This window comes from Cydia fagiglandana, chromosome 7 (assembly GCF_963556715.1).
Source record: "Cydia fagiglandana chromosome 7, ilCydFagi1.1, whole genome shotgun sequence".
Classification (NCBI taxonomy): Eukaryota; Metazoa; Arthropoda; class Insecta; order Lepidoptera; family Tortricidae; genus Cydia; species Cydia fagiglandana.
The window spans coordinates 18,664,066-18,681,649 of NC_085938.1; the positions used below are offsets into that span (position 1 = coordinate 18,664,066).

The 17,584-nt window shown below is 40.1% G+C and overlaps 1 long non-coding RNA gene across 1 annotated transcript in view; it reads left to right on the forward strand.

Moving 5' to 3' along the window:
* The first annotated feature begins 376 nt into the window (after positions 1 to 376).
* The window catches only part of LOC134666101 (uncharacterized), an 89,297-nt gene continuing 72,089 nt past the window's right edge, over positions 377 to 17,584 (forward strand). Inside the window, exon 1 of the long non-coding RNA XR_010098456.1 lies at positions 377 to 441. This is a non-coding gene — a long non-coding RNA (uncharacterized LOC134666101). The remainder of the gene's footprint in view (positions 442 to 17,584) is intronic.

Consider the following 17,584-nt stretch of genomic DNA (forward strand, 5'->3'; position numbering starts at 1 on the left):
ATTTACCTGACCTGCCGCAGTTGAAAGCTGCATTGTGTCCGTGAATTCGAGACAATTTCGTAAATTAATTCATTTGATTTACATGAAAGTAGCGTTGAAAATTGCCCATATTTTCCAAGCTTTCATTTAACTTGCAATGCATATGAGGTCAGTGAGAGTCAGCAGCCAGGTGTTCAAAATGATCTTGACGCGACTTTATTGTTAGAGAACAAGAGCGTGTCAAGGTAATTTTGAACTCCTCACCCGCTTAGCAACTTCTGCTGCTGACTGTACCTAAGTAGGTATGTTCGGGTCAAATCTTGCAAGCTAAATTAAACCCACTCCCATTTATTCAATTGAGCTGACAATGCAATATTATACATATTATACAATCGAACTGATCTGACGATAAACACAGGAAGTGGCCATAGGAACTCTGTGATAAAACAACGCAACCTAATTGTGTTTGGGTTTGTTAGAATTGTCTCGATGAGTACCTATTAGTTGCCACTCGAAAAAAAAGTACAGTCAGTGATAAAAGCTTGGATCGAAAATGAATTTTGTCAATAAAAATATTATTCACAGTGCTCACGTCAGAGCAAAGCCAAAAATTCAAATCAAAATAACAGCTATTTTACTAAATCTGACATTTATCACATATTGAAAATTGTATTCAAAACTATATGGACAGTTGTACACTAACAGTAAAAATAACTGTAAATGACTATTATATACGAAGGGGTGTTTTTAACGTGAATCATAGTACAATCATACATTGTGGACTGTGGATTACGTCCAATTCAACCGACCAATCAAAACCCGCAATGGTATGAAACTCGCATGCAAGTTCTCGCATCGTCTAAACGGGCTTAAGCTTAGAGGGAGGGCTTAAGTGTTGATATATTTCTTGTTGATAAATGATAAAGATTGCGTGACTGAAATCTAGAGATCTAAAAAAATTGAGTAATATTTTTGTATGTTCATACTGAAATGGCAGAAAAACTATAATAATATATTATTTACTTATATCAGATAACGGCTGCGTGAATCAACAAAAGAACTTAATTTTATAATGAATAGGTACAATTTTTTTTGGCTTCGGAATATCAATATTGCTACTGGGAACCACTAAAATAAATCTTAATCCATTTAAGCTGCTATGAATTAGGAAGGTCTATTGTAGCAAATATTAAATGAAATCCAGGATAATGAAGTTGATTATATAAACAGTGTCTAAGGAAATATTACAATGATTGGATTGATAACAAATTAATAACAAATACATTAAATTGCTTGAATTAACAGTATAATTGAAAATATTTGGTTTACAACGGTATCAGGGTGGTTTGAGATTTCCTCAACTCTTCTATCTGTATGAGAATGCCTCAGCGGTGCCGGGGTTAGCTGATGTGTTGCGGGTAACATGGTGAACAAAGCTAGCCAAATATGCTGACGATATGGTGTTACCCAGCAACACCAATTAATTTAAATTCACTTATCCTTGTATATCTAACAATACACAGTAACACTAAATAAGAAAATATCTAAGGTCAATGCGGTTACTGCTTTTGACTGCTGAAACTAAAAGTACTTAATCGCTGTTTTGTCGATAAAGTTAACAACCGTGTACCGTGTACCGTGTTTGAAAAAAGTGCGTGTGTACGTACTTTCGCACAGACGAATTTGGCCGCATTGACATCTTGCACAAACGACAAATCCATCAGCAATATAAATAAACTAAAACCTCAAATAAAAACCAATCGGTATTTTATCATAAATTCGTATTTCGTATCCCCAAACATATATCGTTTCTCCGGGATCAAATCAAATCAATGCCCATTTTTCCGGATCATTGAATTTCTTACTCGTGATCCGATTTTTCCGGATGCTAAAAATATTCACGGACTTTAATCATATTACTCTTTGTGACAGTTTATTTATTTTTAAGAAAAAGTGAAAAATTATATGAACCGCGAAACATGGTTCGATCCCAGCCCTGGGCAATGGAGGTTCATTATATGTTATTAATTAGAGAGAACGACATGTTGACCTTTTATTTAATATCTTCTATTAGTTGGGGGAACACAGTGTGCATGTGACACTATTAATAAGATATCTAATAAGCTAGAAGCGGAGTTTCAGTACGGATGATATGACTGTAATACTGACAGCAGCTGGTGCAATAGTCGGCATTTTTTTAAAGAATAATACCCATCAAAAACATTCGATGTAGAATTGAGATTCACTGTAAAAAAGTTAAGTATCAGAACTCAGCAGAAACCAAGCTCCTAAAGCCTAACTTTATTAATCCTACACAAACGATGGCTCAGCCGTTTCATAGATCCTTTATTTCATTACGACAATTTTGAAGACAACATTTTTTTTACCGTATGACATTCAGGCAGACTGTCCAATGGATTTATTTATATTTACCGTAGAAAATTACATTATAAGATTTATAAATACTTGAAAACATGAACACAATCCAAAATAATGACTGGCTAATGAAGTCCATAACCCACACAACAGTAAAATTGGATCATGCCTAGTATTCCCATAGCTTTCTGGACGTAGGCGAGCGTTTGGTTCAAATGAACCGGTGTAGTTAAGATATATTTTTAGCCTTCTGATATAGGTGAGTAGGCATAAGACATTAATATACTCATTGACTTATTTTAATCTTCAATGGGCATAAGAAAAACTCTTCGTACCAAAGGCTGACTTAATACCAAGGGACATTTTCAATAAGTACTTTGGTACTAGCCAAAGGTTGACCAACAAAATTTTATACTTAAGAGGCGGCAACTATGTGATTTATATTATTTATTGAATTATATTTATATACGCTAGCGATTATTAAGATTAAGATTTTCATGAAAAATATTACTTAATAGGAAAATGAACTTGATGAATTTACTTCACTCTGTCGTCCAGCTTGAGATTCATATAACTTATATACGAGTACAATCAGCTGCAGAGATAAACTGACAGAAAAAAAAATTGTTTGCGTGGAGGTCAACTACGTCTATACAAAACATGAGTTATCCATTTAACGGATCAGATTAAAAAAATATACTATTCAAGCTTCATCGCCTCTTTGAAGTCCTTAAAATTATGCATAAGATAAAGATCAGATAAAGATAAACCAAGAAATATCAAAAAAGATCAAGAAAGATCAAAGTAAGATCAGATGTGATAAGATAAAGAGAGAGAAGAAGATGGTGTAATTTAAAATAGTAATTCTTGCCGTATAAAATCTGAGTGTGATAAAGGGTTAAATGGACCTCAAGGTCGCAGTTAAAATGGTTTCTCTGCACCGAAGAGTACACGTGAACACGTCCGGGTCTTTTTAACATTCCGGACGCAGAGGTTGAACATAATTTCCCACAGGACGGCCAACAGTTGACGGACCCATCGGTTACGGAAACATGCTTTGTGAATTATGCAGCTTTGTAGTTGTTAGCTTTGTAAAAGGGGAAATATACACGATACTTACATATAGACTGTAATTAAAGGGAGAATGGAAAAAAGGAGAGACAGAGGACGACGTAGACGTGTATTTTTGGAGCAAACTTAAGAGAAAGTCAACCGTGGCAGAGAGAAGAACAGAATTACGATTACTACACCGACAAGAGCCAGTCTGGTAAGATTTAGACTATGTATATGTCTGTACTGAGCTTTGGTTACCTATTACTAAAACAAAATGTTGATTAGTTTCGTCCCTATTCACTGCAGCCATCCTTATTCACCCCAGTTGATTCGTAGTTTTACAGATTAAAAAAATGCATTCACGGTTGCCATCCGAACGGCACCTCTTCAATTAGATGTAAATTGCCATTACAATTGGTCTTGAGTATAAGATTAAGCTGGTCGATACAAAGGGCTCTGTCTGAATTCCTAGTCCGTCTTAGTGAGATTAGTGCGAAGACGTGGCGTTTCCGTTGGAGCACGTTTACCGATCAGACGTCTTAACGAGAATCGTCTCTGAATTCAGAGTAACAAGGTTTTGCTGATTGATGTCTTAGCGAAAATTATTGTTGTGATGAATGTATGGAACATAATTATTACTAGTAACAATATACAGTATGAACAATATACAGGCTAAATATTGGTTAATATACCTTTAAGTTACCGATATCGACCCATTGGCCTCAACCCACTTCGCTTTAATTAAACTTTAAAGGGGCCACATATTACCATATTTTATTTGAAATGAAATAAAATTAGGAAGTAAAATGCTTTATGGCCACAAAAGATTACAAAATATAAACTAAACCATTCTAATAATATTATAATTATTTCTAAATTATGTGGCAAACGGTTTTGGCGTCATCATGATGCTGATAATGAATTTGAACTATATGGTAGTTGTAAGTTATGGACTAAAAGTTACTTGAGTTTACGGTAAGTACCTACCCACAATTTGTACATAGTGCTAAGCATGAAAACATTACACATACAAGTACAATTCAATTCTGCCATGAGCGGATGTGTAAATCCCGAACAACGGGCAACGCTCCACATTCCCAACATGAAATAGCTAACACTAATCCCTTTCCACACCGCCAAGGACAGAACCAGATGGAGAGAAATTGTGAGAGAGAAGGTGATTCAGAAGGGTCTCGACCCTCATCACTGAGGATAATGACGCAAGGAGGAGGAATCCCTTTCCAAATATTTCGGATTGACCCACTGCGCGCTATCTTGTTTACGGACTGACTGCTCTGACGATATTAGGGATGTGCTCATTGGGTACATTATGCAACTAGGATTGCCATACGTCCGGATTTGTCCGGACATGTCAGGATTTTTGACCCTTTGTCCGGATTGCGGCCGGATTTGGCAAGTGTCCGGATTTTTAGGAATGACCTTATAAAAAAAATTGTTTACGTGATATACTGCGTAACGAATGCAATTCGGCGCGGGCGCGGGTCTTGCGCGCGCGTGGAGGGGGCTACGGGGTCGAGCGGAGGGAAAGGGAAAGGTAGATCCACGATACAGTAGGTACACCGCAGAGCGCACAGCGCGCCGCCGGGGCGTCGTTCAAGCTACGTCAAATCTCTGTTACAAGAAATGTCCGGATGTTTAGGGTGATGTCAGGATTCTTATCAGGACATTTAATTTTTCCATATGGCAACCCTATATGCAACTAACAACAAACGTATTACTGAATAAATGATATGATATATATTCTAATACAATAGTGATATAATAGAGAGCTTCGTCCGTTGGTTAACAATCTTCAGTCACATGAGAGCACACGATCCTCGCTCTCAAGTAGTACGGCTTACGGCGCGTTTCGGGAAATGAATTAGACATTCACTAGATATGAAATACTAACGATATGTGACGTTCCACGGCAAAAGGTGGCAAAAGGTGGCGGCGGTGGCCTATGGCGGTTGGCGCTTACGCTATTATTAACGGCGCTCTAATATTATTGCGGCCATAAGGTACCTTTTGCCGTGGAACGTTATTGTTACTATTTCATATATAGTATTTCCCGAATCGCGGCATTAAGTCCGCCTGTTGTACTTTTTGTATGTGCAATAAAGTTTAAAATAAATAAATAAATAAGCGCCACCAGTCGCCGTGGTCGAAACCGGCTAAATAGGACAGGATTACTATTTCATGAATGTAATGGCTAATTATAGTAATACATAGGTACGTCTTACTGCTTGTTATCTGTTTGGCCTGAGGGTCAACTGGTAGAGAATGCCTTCTGGCATTAAGTTCGCTTTTTGTATAATTTTACTGTACAATAAAGTTTAAATAACTAAACAAATAAACATGTACATTACTCGCGACATTTGATAACCTAGGTAAAACTTGTTTGTAGTGCACTCATAATGTAATACGAGTCAAAATTAACCTCGCAGGTGTTGGCGCGAGAGGCAATTGTCATAAGCAGCTTCTTGGCACCGCAATGAGGTCGCACTTCCTCCACTAGTGTTGCCACCGTATCGATAAATCTGATATTTAATTTAATTAAATTAAAAAATCATTTATTTCGAGTATCGTAATGACTCATACATAATTTGGAACAGTACACTTAATTCGCATTGGGCTAGCGTGGGGACTACAGCCCAAACCCTCTCGTGCTTGAGAGGAGGCCTGTGCCCAGCAGTGGGACGTATATAAGCTAAATTATTATTATTATTTAGACTTAAACACCATACTTAAAACACATATTTAATAAAATACACATTAATTCAATAAAATAGCATTAACGTTAAAGCATCAGTGGTTAACACATTGATACAATTATTTTCCCGTGCGTAATATTGTTATACTGGAGTCAGTTATGTAACGCTGCCATACATGACCCAAAAAATTTTTATTAAGCTATGAGCTTCATCACATCTGATATTTGAGTAATTCTAAGCATTTCTAGCCTGAAGTGGGGGGGAGGGTGGGGTATAAAGACGGCCGCCACCCGTCATCTTTAAAAATAATTTGGCCAAGTCCGAGATAGCTCGAGGCATTTAGTGTTCCGTACGGCTACCATCAGTTTGGCATTGACATAAACGATATCGTGAACGTAATTTACTTCCTATAGGTATATCTCTTTCGCACTAATATATCAGTACGAGCGAGATGCATAGAAAGTAAATTACATTCACGCCCACGGTAGCGTTTATGTCAATGCCAAACTGATGGTAGCCGTACCGCTCGCATCGTTACATTTTACAGAGGTTGTTTGCCTGTTTTTAGGATACCGTATTCAACTACACACACAGAACAATAGTACAAAGTGTCCAAATGCAAAAGCCGAAGGCCGAGCTTTAGCAAAATGTCATCGCTTTAGCACAGAGCAATAGTACAAGTGTCTAAATGTGAAGGCCAAAGGCCGACCTCCGCGTAGCCCGAAGGCCCGAAGCGTCCAGGATGTCATTGCTTTAACACAGAACAATAGTACAAAAGTCTAAATGCGAAAGCCGAAGGCCGAGCTCCGCGTAGGGCCGAAGGCCCGAAGCGTCCAGGATGTTAGTACTTAAACACAGAACAATAGTACAAGTATCTAAATGCGAAGGCCGAAGGCCGAGCTCCGCGTAGGGCCGAAGGCCCGAAGCGTCCAGGCTGTCAGTTCTGTGTTTAACCAAACCAGCTTCAGGCCTTCGGCCCTACGCGGAGCTCGGCCTCCAGCCTTCGCATTTAGACACTTGTATTAATTACCTGTGTTTATAACTGACCTCCTGGATGCTTCGGGCTTTCGGCCCAATGCGACTTCAGCCTTTGGATCTTGCGACTTAGACACTTGTACTTAAAAATACTTGGAAAAGTTACGAGAGGCGCGCGTCTGTCGGACGCTTCGGATCTTCGAATCGCTCCTTCGGCCTTTGCATTTAGTTAAATTCTTGTACTATTGCTTTGTGTTTGAATACCGAAGTCGAGCATCTCGCGAATGCTTGATGTATTATAATAATTTAGAGTAAGGCCAAGCGCGCACCACGATTTTTTGTCCTGCGATAATTTTGTCGCAGAAATGCAACGTATGTGTTTATATGTTAGTGCGCGCATATGCGACAAAAAAATCGCAGCGATTTTAAAATTGTGATTTGTCACATTTTTCCGCGATTGTTCGCGACGCGATTGTCGCAAAGTGAATTGCAGCATGCGGAGTTGTATGGCCCCGCGCGCACTATGATAATAAAATTGCACCCCGGCCGGACCTCAGTCGGCATTTCGCTCTCCAAACCCCAACATCTCGGCACCTGTATCTCCAATGGAGTCTCAAAATGAGACGCTAGATGTTGACCATTTAATTATGGAAATAGACGGGGATCACCTTTGTGTTATAAATGCTCAAAGTCATACAGCAATCGCATATTAAAGACACGTTTCATGACAAGCGACTGGTACGAAATCCATGTTGAGAATGAACAAATCGTCGACTTTTTCATCGCAGTGCACGCAGTGAATTTTCTGCGATATATTACAGCGCGATTCTAAAATCGTGTCGCAAAAATTAATATCGTGGTGCGCGAGTGGCCTATAATACCTTAAATGTATACTCCTTCAATTTGAATTTAGAACTCATTATTATTTTTTATTTGATTTTGTTTCTAGTTCTATGCCATATATATAGACTTTAATATTATTTAGAACTGCTAAAAAACAAGATCGGCTTACTTTAAATATTTCGTCAATTTTACCTTTGTTTCTAAAAACTGTGATATTTAACTGTCATATACTAATAATGTCTTCCAGAATTATTTTCTCGTAACAGGACTGAGGGGCTACCGCGAAAACCGAAATGCGCAATTTGCGGGGATCTTTCTCTTTTACTCCAATGAAGGCGTAATTAGAGTGACAGAGAAAAATGCTCGCAATTTGCGAACTTCTATTTTCGCGGTTATAGCCCTGAATCTTGTTGCTCACCGATCCGTTCAAAAATATACATAAGTACTGAATATAATTAATAGATATTATAATTATACAATTAATACAGAAATGTAATGGTACTTAATGAAAAGGAATATTGTGTATATTGTTTCGACGAATCAGATACTCTCAATAAAACCTATACATGAGGCCAAAGCTGTTCATAAATATTAAATGACTTTATTATCTCTATACGCCTTACTAACTCTATGGGTCCTATTGTGGAAAAAAAAAACACAACGACAGTCAAGAACGGAATTCTTAATTTGAATTTTTTCAGATTTTTGAGATGCCTAGTCCATTGGGTGGAAAGCCCGTTCGAAATTGAAACTTATTTGCAATATAATAAGGTCGTATTTTGTAGATCTCTCTCATACTTATAGTAGGCTATTGAGATAAAATTAAATATCCCATATAGCGGGCGTGGGTATAGTAATAGTCGGCACTGAAGTTAAAAGCAGTTTATTAAACTTAAAGTACACGGATTACGATACAACACAGTCCACTACACATTAAAATACTAAAACTGTTACAATTGAACAAAGCTATGATCGGTCGTAGGGTCGGATACGCGCATACGTTTTTACACAAAGGTGTCGGCTACCGAACTAACTCGCGCGCAGCGCCCTCAGCGATCACGCGATACAACATGGCGGCACACGCGCCTATCATAAGTTGACCCGCGGCTTAATCTGTTAAGAAGCGAGCTGGGGGTCGACCGGATTGGTTCTCTTAGGAAGACGCTCACAAGGCGTGATATCCCTTTCTAACGCACGCGTGGGCGTGCTGTCCCTGTCACACGCTATAGACTCCCCCTCGAGTTCATGAAAACGCCCACGTCCATGGACTCGCAAAACGCTCTGGTCTCGGTTACGTGGACGACCTCTATTTCGTTTAGGCACTACGGGAGAAGGAAGCACATCATCTCTACTATTAAATCGAACGAGCTGAGAGGAGTGATACTTGCCCAGAACCTCACCGGGTGAGCCAAGATCAGCGACCAGGTAAGTTGTCGGACTAACCTTCTTAATAACCACGTCAGCGCCATCTCTTTTCGGCACAAACTTGGCCGAGACGTTCTTTGCTTCATTGCTAAGAACACGTGACTTAATGAGGACATTGTCCCCGACGTCAAATACATCACCTGGCTGACGAGACTTGTCAGCATGTTCCTTACGCATATCCTGCTGAACTTCAACCCGATCTCGTACTGCTGACAGAGAACTAATAAACGAGCGAAGATAAGGCGTAACCTGAGGAACACAGTTTTCCTTGCCAAGGACGGCTCTTAAGTCATAACTAACCTCTATAATATCAGCTAGCATCTTCTCTATTTCCGCTTGCGTCACCTCCTTATTGGCAGGTGTGACACGATAAGGCGGCACCGCGATAGGCGCATGGTCGCCCGTGTCGATCCTGTGCTCAGCAAGAGCTGGCCCTCCCCCTGGCTCAAACAGGTCCTTGTTTTCAGGGGGCAACTGGGCAAGCAACTCGTATTGTCGCGCGCCGAGTAAAGTGGCTTCGTCCTCCCGAAGCACCTCTAAAGCAGCAACACACAGAGCGGGAGGTGACACGCTTTCAAACTGTAACCCATACCTTTGTTTACTATTCTCAGCGAAATACCAGAGATCGTCGCGAAAATCAATGATTAAACCGAAATCCTTAAGGAAATCTATCCCTAGGAGAGACTCATTACTAGCGGCATCAGGAAAAATCACAAAATTAGTTTTTCTTGTCTTGTGTTTCAGTGTCACCTCCACCTCCGCGGTGAGTACAGTCATATTCCTACTAACACCGTCTGCCAACCTAACATTCATTGTTGACGACACTAACGGGTGTCCTTTACTTCGCAGGAAAGCGTATAACGTGTGACCGGCGACACTAGCCTTAGCCGCAGGATCAACAAGTGCAGAGCCACTCGCCCCAAGAATATTTATAATCATAATAGGGCGGGGAGAAACCTTGACATTGACCTGACAAACATTAATGTTATCATCACAAACTTGACTTTCACTATTACAAAACAAAGTTTGGTTAACATTACTACAAGACAGACTTTGACTTTCATCATTACAAAACAAACTTTGATTTTCATCATTACAAAATAAAGCTTGTACGTAACTAAAATCACCCACGGCAGGCGTAGGGTTACCTCCTCCACAGTGCGCAGGCGAAGGGTTAGCGCTCGGCGCGGCGCCGGCGCTTGTCCCTGGCACAGGCGCATCGCTTGCCATGCGCGCGGTGCGCGCCGCTGCTCCGCGACCGGCGGCGTAAGTATCGCGCTCTTGCGAACACTCGTGAGCGCGCGCAGGACTTTCGCCGAGCGCCCCGAGCGGTACGGCGGGAGTTTCACCGTGCCAAGCACGCGCCTTCGCGGCGTCGGGCGGCGGCGGTGATGCATGTTGCGACGAGTCGTGTCCGCTCGACCCGCCCCTGCGCGGGTTAGCGGCGTCGTCGACGTGACAGGATACTACGTCGAGCGAATAAAACGACAGCCCCGATTTAGAGTTACAGTTAGGACACTTGGACCGAATAACATTAGGGGCACCGCAACCGTAACACTTCACTTCCTCAACGACTTTATTTTCTACGCACTTATCACTTTTTTCACTTTTCTTTAACCTTTCACAATTGTCTTTATTGTGCCCGCTGCGACGACAGTAAACGCAATACAAACGACGAGGTTTGGAGTCAGCTTGATCGGAAGAACACGGCGACGACGCACGCGACGTTGAAGCGTTGGCCTCGTCGGCGGCGCGTTGCGTAGCAACGCCGCTCGCACCGCTGGCGCGCGACCTTGCGCGATTCGGAGAAACGCTCGCTGCCGTTGCCGTAGTACTTTGACGATCGCTCGACTTTGCCGCGATGGGTACATGATTCTCTTTCCGTGAATCTTCTATACTTTGACAATTTTTCAGTAATGTATCAAACGTATCTATCTTTTCTCTTTTTAACCTTTTTCTTATGCGGCGGTCTAAGAGCCCGAATACCATATCTATTTGGACTCGCTCGCTAAGGTCTTCTGGTGGCAGCTTAGCTAACATTGCTCTGGCTTTCGAAACAAAAATCACCGTATTTTGTTCGCCTTGAACCAAAGAGAAAAGCTCTGTGTATATTACAAAAGGAGGGCGTCGCTCGCCGAAAGCACTTCGCAGCTTGTCGAGCGCATCTTCCCACGTCCTTACTTGTGATTTTACACCTTGCCACCAAACTCCTGCATCCTTGGTAAGCAGTAGCGACAAACCGCGAACAGCATTTTCGTCCGTAATATGCATGCACGACTTGTAACTTTCTACGGCATCCACGAAGCTTTCCAGGTGCTCCTCCTTGCTGCCGCTGTAACGCGCCGTACATTGTGCGAAGTTACCATTAGCTGCAGCGAACGTAGCAGCCGCAGCGATGGCAGCAGCCGTGGCGTCGGCCTGGGACGGAGTCGAGGACCTCACCTCGCGAAGCAATTGCTGACAAAACTCGTTCTGAGTCTGTTGCAAGGTGGTCAACACCGCCGTTAGGGCGTCCTGGTTCATGGTGATACTGTTCTCGTTGATTGACTCGGTGCTCCCTTGTGAACCCAACGAGAGTCTTCCATTACGACGCCGACGTGGAGGCATTCTTTTAAACAAGTCGCGGCCGGCAGGTACACTTTGTGAACGCGTTGATCGAATGTTCTAGACCCAAAAACGTTGGGCGGCCAGAATATAGCGGGCGTGGGTATAGTAATAGTCGGCACTGAAGTTAAAAGCAGTTTATTAAACTTAAAGTACACGGATTACGATACAACACAGTCCACTACACATTAAAATACTAAAACTGTTACAATTGAACAAAGCTATGATCGGTCGTAGGGTCGGATACGCGCATACGTTTTTACACAAAGGTGTCGGCTACCGAACTAACTCGCGCGCAGCGCCCTCAGCGATCACGCGATACAACATGGCGGCACACGCGCCTATCATAAGTTGACCCGCGGCTTAAGAAGCGAGCCGGGGGTCGACCGGATTGGTTCTCTTAGGAAGACGCTCACAAGGCGTGATATCCCTTTCTAACGCACGCGTGGGCGTGCTGTCCCTGTCACACGCTATACCCACAAAAATAAGCAAGCAGAATTAAACTTTGTGTCAAAGACATAAGTCATAAATTTCAATGCCAAAGTTTTAACTAAGGATGTTTCTCGCCTAATATGAATTGACCAGTGTAAGCATCAGTTAGCTAGCCCTAAGCAACCAAAGGTCAAGCTGCAGTTGAAAAACTAATAAAGATAAAGTTAAGCTGATAATTTTCCCGCCGTCTCCATGCTTCTTTAAGTTGGGTATTGACTGGTCAACTGCCTGTTAGGTATAGTTTTCGCGAAAATCGCCAGGACAGAGGTGAAAATTTTTGTATGAAAACTTGCAACTTTAAATGCATTTTTTGACGAAACTATTGCAGTCTAAAATGAAGTCAAAATCAGTCCATCGACTCAATTTTTTGCAAGCTTTCTAATGGTACCCCACACGATTCTTACAAATGAAAAAAGTTTCAGCCTACCCCTCTCAACCCCCTAAATTTCACCCTTTAATAAGAAATAAGCAGTTTTGACTTATTTACAATATGACTGGTGGTAATTGCTATAACTGTTCCAAATTTTAGGTATCTATGTCAAACGGTCTCTGAGAAAAACGTATTTAACTGATTTGCAAGACCGAAGTGATCCCATAAGTGTTCCGTAAACAAAGTTTTGTACGGAACACTAAAAATCTACTCTGATCCTGGTGGGTACTAGGGCAAGTTTGGTATCATTTTCGTATAAACCAAAGACGTAGAATTCATTGCTGATATTTGTTTTTTCAATTTCATAGTAATTTTACAAGAAAAACGTAAAAAGGTTAAAAATTTGGTTGGAGATTTTTGCTACGCGGAGCCGAAACTACAAAAGATAGAAAGTTGAAATTTGCACACTAGATTACATTTATAAAGTGTACAAGAGATAAGAAGCGATTTTGAGAAATTCAACCCCTAAGGGGGTTAAAAAGGGGATGAAAGTTTGTATGGGGTTCAAGTTTTATTTTAAGCTAGGAATTTGAAACTTCGTAAAACGATATATTATTAAAATACAAGAAAACTAATTTCAGCGTTTTTGAAAATTCATCCCCTAAGATGGTGAAAAAGGAGTAGAAAGTTTGTATGGATATCAAAAAAAATTTCGAACGCGGGACTTGAATCTTTGTATTTGGGGATATTATTAAAAGACAGGAAAAGTAATTTCAGCGTTTTGTAAAATTCATCCCCTAACAGGGTTAAAAAGGGGTTGAAAGTTTGAATCCATTACAAATCCGAGTAGACACACATTTCTTATTGGCTCCCAGGCTTGAAATGCTTAGAATTACTCAAGGAACATATGTGATGAAGCTCATAGCTTAATAAAAAAATTTTGGGTCAACTTTATAACTGCTTCCGCTATTAATGTTAAAATGTATCAAGTTTAGATTCATTAATAGAACAATTTTACCGTCCAGGATAGGAACGGATCTTTTTGTATCCGCCGCCGCCTTTCTACTTATAAGTTCTATAAGTTTCAATCTACGTTGCAACGTTTTTGCTTACTTATAAAGTACAATTTTACCATCATCATCATCATCATCATCATCATCTCAGCCATAAGACGTCCACTGCTGAACATAGGCCTCCCCCTTGGACCTCCATACGTGCCGGTTGGAAGCGACCTGCGTCCAGCGTCTTCCTGCGACCTTAACAAGGTTGTCTGTCCATCTTGTGGGTGGACGTCCTACGGTGCGCTTGCTAGTCCGTGGGCTCCACTCGAGCACTTTTCGACCTACAATTTTATACCTAATATTATTTGGTTAGAAGTCAATCAATTTACATAAACGTCGACATATTTCAAATTACAATTTCCATTATACATATAATTCATTTCCCATTTACATCTGTGTAATATTATAGTACATCATGATCATCGATAATATTTTGTGGTAGTTTTCATATTAGGCCTGAGTTACACTTGTAAGTTTTACTTACGTAAGTAGGGACACGGCTATACTACAGAATGAGAGATGAATATCGTTATCTCATTCTAACAAATAGCTTTGTCCCTACTTACGTAAGTAAAACTTACAAGTGTAACTCAGGCCTTACCTGGAAATCATGGTAAAGGATGACGCACTTTAGACCGGGCCATGTGGGCCGGTGATCCGGCGCTTACTATTTTCTGAACCGACAGTTGGTCACGTGATGCTTTCCATAGAAAAAGATGCACCGGAAGCTCCGGCCCGGACATGGCCCGGTCTAACGTGAGTCATCCTTAATGTAAAAGTAGAATTATATACCTTTAATTATTTTTCTAAATGGTCATGCCAGACAGACAGACAGTCCCAGTGCTCGGCCCATGTAAAAATAATTATCCACCTTTATGGATTACAAACATCGATAAATTCCGGGAATCACTAAAATTTATATATTTAACGTTGCTCCGCGTTAGCGTGTTAAGAGCTATTTTGCCAGTATGTAGGGTGACCAGTCTATCTGATGTCTATTGAGCCACTATGTTCCATTTTTAGACGGTAGAGGATTGAAAAAGCTTCGTATGATATTCACTATTTCTGCATTTTAGCCAGTGCGTGTGAAATATTTATTTTGCTGCGAGCTGGATTGGAACGCTTCGCGGGCCGGATTTGGCCCACGGGCCGGGGTTTGGAGAGCCCTGAGCTAGAATCTCAATTAGAGGTAACATAGTTTAAGCTATTGTATTTAAAATTACCATCTAGTGAGCTCTCTGTGACGGCTAAAAAATATAAAAGTAGGTCAGGTACAAACAGCAGGCATAGAGTCTGTGCGGAAAGAGAAGAGTCGTGGGATTTGAGGGCGCGCCAGTGCTATTTTATGGTTTTTGCTATGCTGACAACACTGGTCACGTGATTATAGTACGACACTAAAGGTCATGATACTTGAATCCCTTTTGTTCCGGTTTTTTACCACGGCTTACGAAACGGAGCCTGGTGGTGGTGTCGGCTCGTCAACTCAATCCTCTGATTTAGCGCAGGCACTAGTTTTCTTTTTAAAATACACTTGTTTTTATATCTCAGATACTAAAAAGTGAATGCGATTGACAAAACTGTTAAAACTATTTAAGAATCTGCCCAATACAACTGTAATTTTAGTACCAAACAAGATACGAGTCTCATTTATGTACTGCCTAATCTGTGCAGTCCAACAGTTATTAAAACCGGGTAGATCGGGTAGAAATTGGGCAATAGAACTGTAATTTTATCTGGGATATATTTCACCCATTGTAAACTTGACTTGTAATGTATGTGTACATTATTAATAATAAATATGAATATGAATAAAAATAGTGCATAAGTAGGTAGGCCTTATTGGGGATATGTCCGGTTCTCTCATCTCACGATATTTTACTTCGCCGAAAAGTCACTGCTAAATATGAAATATAATTTCGTAACTAACAGAACCTACAAATAAAGAAATATTTTATTGGAAAAAGTTTTATTCTTTGTAATCGAAGTCTGAATTAAAATATTCAATGTCACTTATGTTTGAGCTAGCTTCAAAACAACCAGGGACACTCATAGAACTATCTTCATCTGAACTGGATGTGCTTGAATCCGGCACGTAGATTACGAATTCTTGTATATCACCTACTTAGCGGTCTTTTATTCGAGATACCATAGGTACTTTTACACAATCCTGAAAAAGAAATAACATATAAATATGCATAAAATGGCAAGTATCAAGACTATTTGTCAGTTATTTTAAAGATCATGAATGACCTGCATATTTATGAAAATTAATATATTTTGAATGAATATACTTACCGATTATGTACCGGAGACAAGTTACTTAGGGGGCTTATTAAATAGGTAATTATTTAATATTAAATACAACATCAATACCCGCGAATAGCGGAAACACGTTCCGCGACTTTTTGTAAGTCGATAGAAGGCTTTTAGCCGTTTTCTTCCCGCTGACAAAACCGAACAATGTTAAATATAATTTTCCTTGTGGTTTTATGTACGGCTTTATCGTGTTTTGAAAATATTTTATACATAAAAATTGCGGTTTTTGTTAATAAAAATATACATTGACAGAAGTTTGTTTACTTTTTACAAGACAGGTGTCAAAGGTTCGATTGCCATATAAAATTTAAAATGTTAGTTCCCGTTACTGCCACGACTCTTCTCTTTCCGCACAGACTCTACCCACTTTATACATGGAAATACTTAATGGAATTCATTCATAAAATGGGTGATCACTTTTGCAGCTCACTGTAGGGTAGACCGAGGCGAATTGGACCAGATTTAAAATATGTTCATATTTGAAATATTAAATAAATGATCCGATTCACCTCGGTCAATCGTAACGTGACGCTATTTACAGACCGTCTGATTAAAGTAAACTTTATTAAAAACAGAAACACGACTAAAATCCCATTTAGTGACACCCATCTGGTCACCCTAGCCGCTCAGTAACTAGAGGAGGGTGTGGTATAATGGTGATGATACTCGTCAAAACTTGTAAACAATACACTCTTCACCATTTTCGTATCCGTCGTGTTTCGAGCTTAGGCTGAGAGGACTTGAAATAATTACTCTCTGGAATCCAGTAGCTCAAAAGCGACAAATTAGAGAAAAAGGTACATAATATAAACATCAACCACAGTCTGTTACTTGTATTTCCATTTTGATTGATACTAAAACTGCGAATTAATATTCCTTTCTATTTTATCGTAGAAATTATCTCATCGCAATTATATCATATCTGCTATTGACAGCGTTGTAAACCCGCCTAATCCATGTACAAACTTACAAAGCCTACTTTCGATTATACAATTAAATAAATATTTGCTTATTATTCCATTTGGGCCATAGCGACTATCCTGATCCTGATTCCATTTCAATTTATCTTTTATTACTTTAAATCAAGTTTGGAATTTTCTAACAAAATAGGAATGTGAACATTGTTACAATAACAATTTTGAACAACTTTTGCAGTACAAGCATGAGGAAAAGGTTAAAGCTGTATAAAATTAAGTTGTTACTGGAATAATAGAATAAAGATATTGTAATATGGCGATTAGCCAGTTTCAATGTTTAGCAGTAAAGTTTTGGTTTACTGCGACATAAACGCATATAGGATGACTCACGTTAGACCGTGCCGTATCCGGGTCGGAGCTTCCGGAGCTTACTTTTCTATGACATGACAGGTGATCACG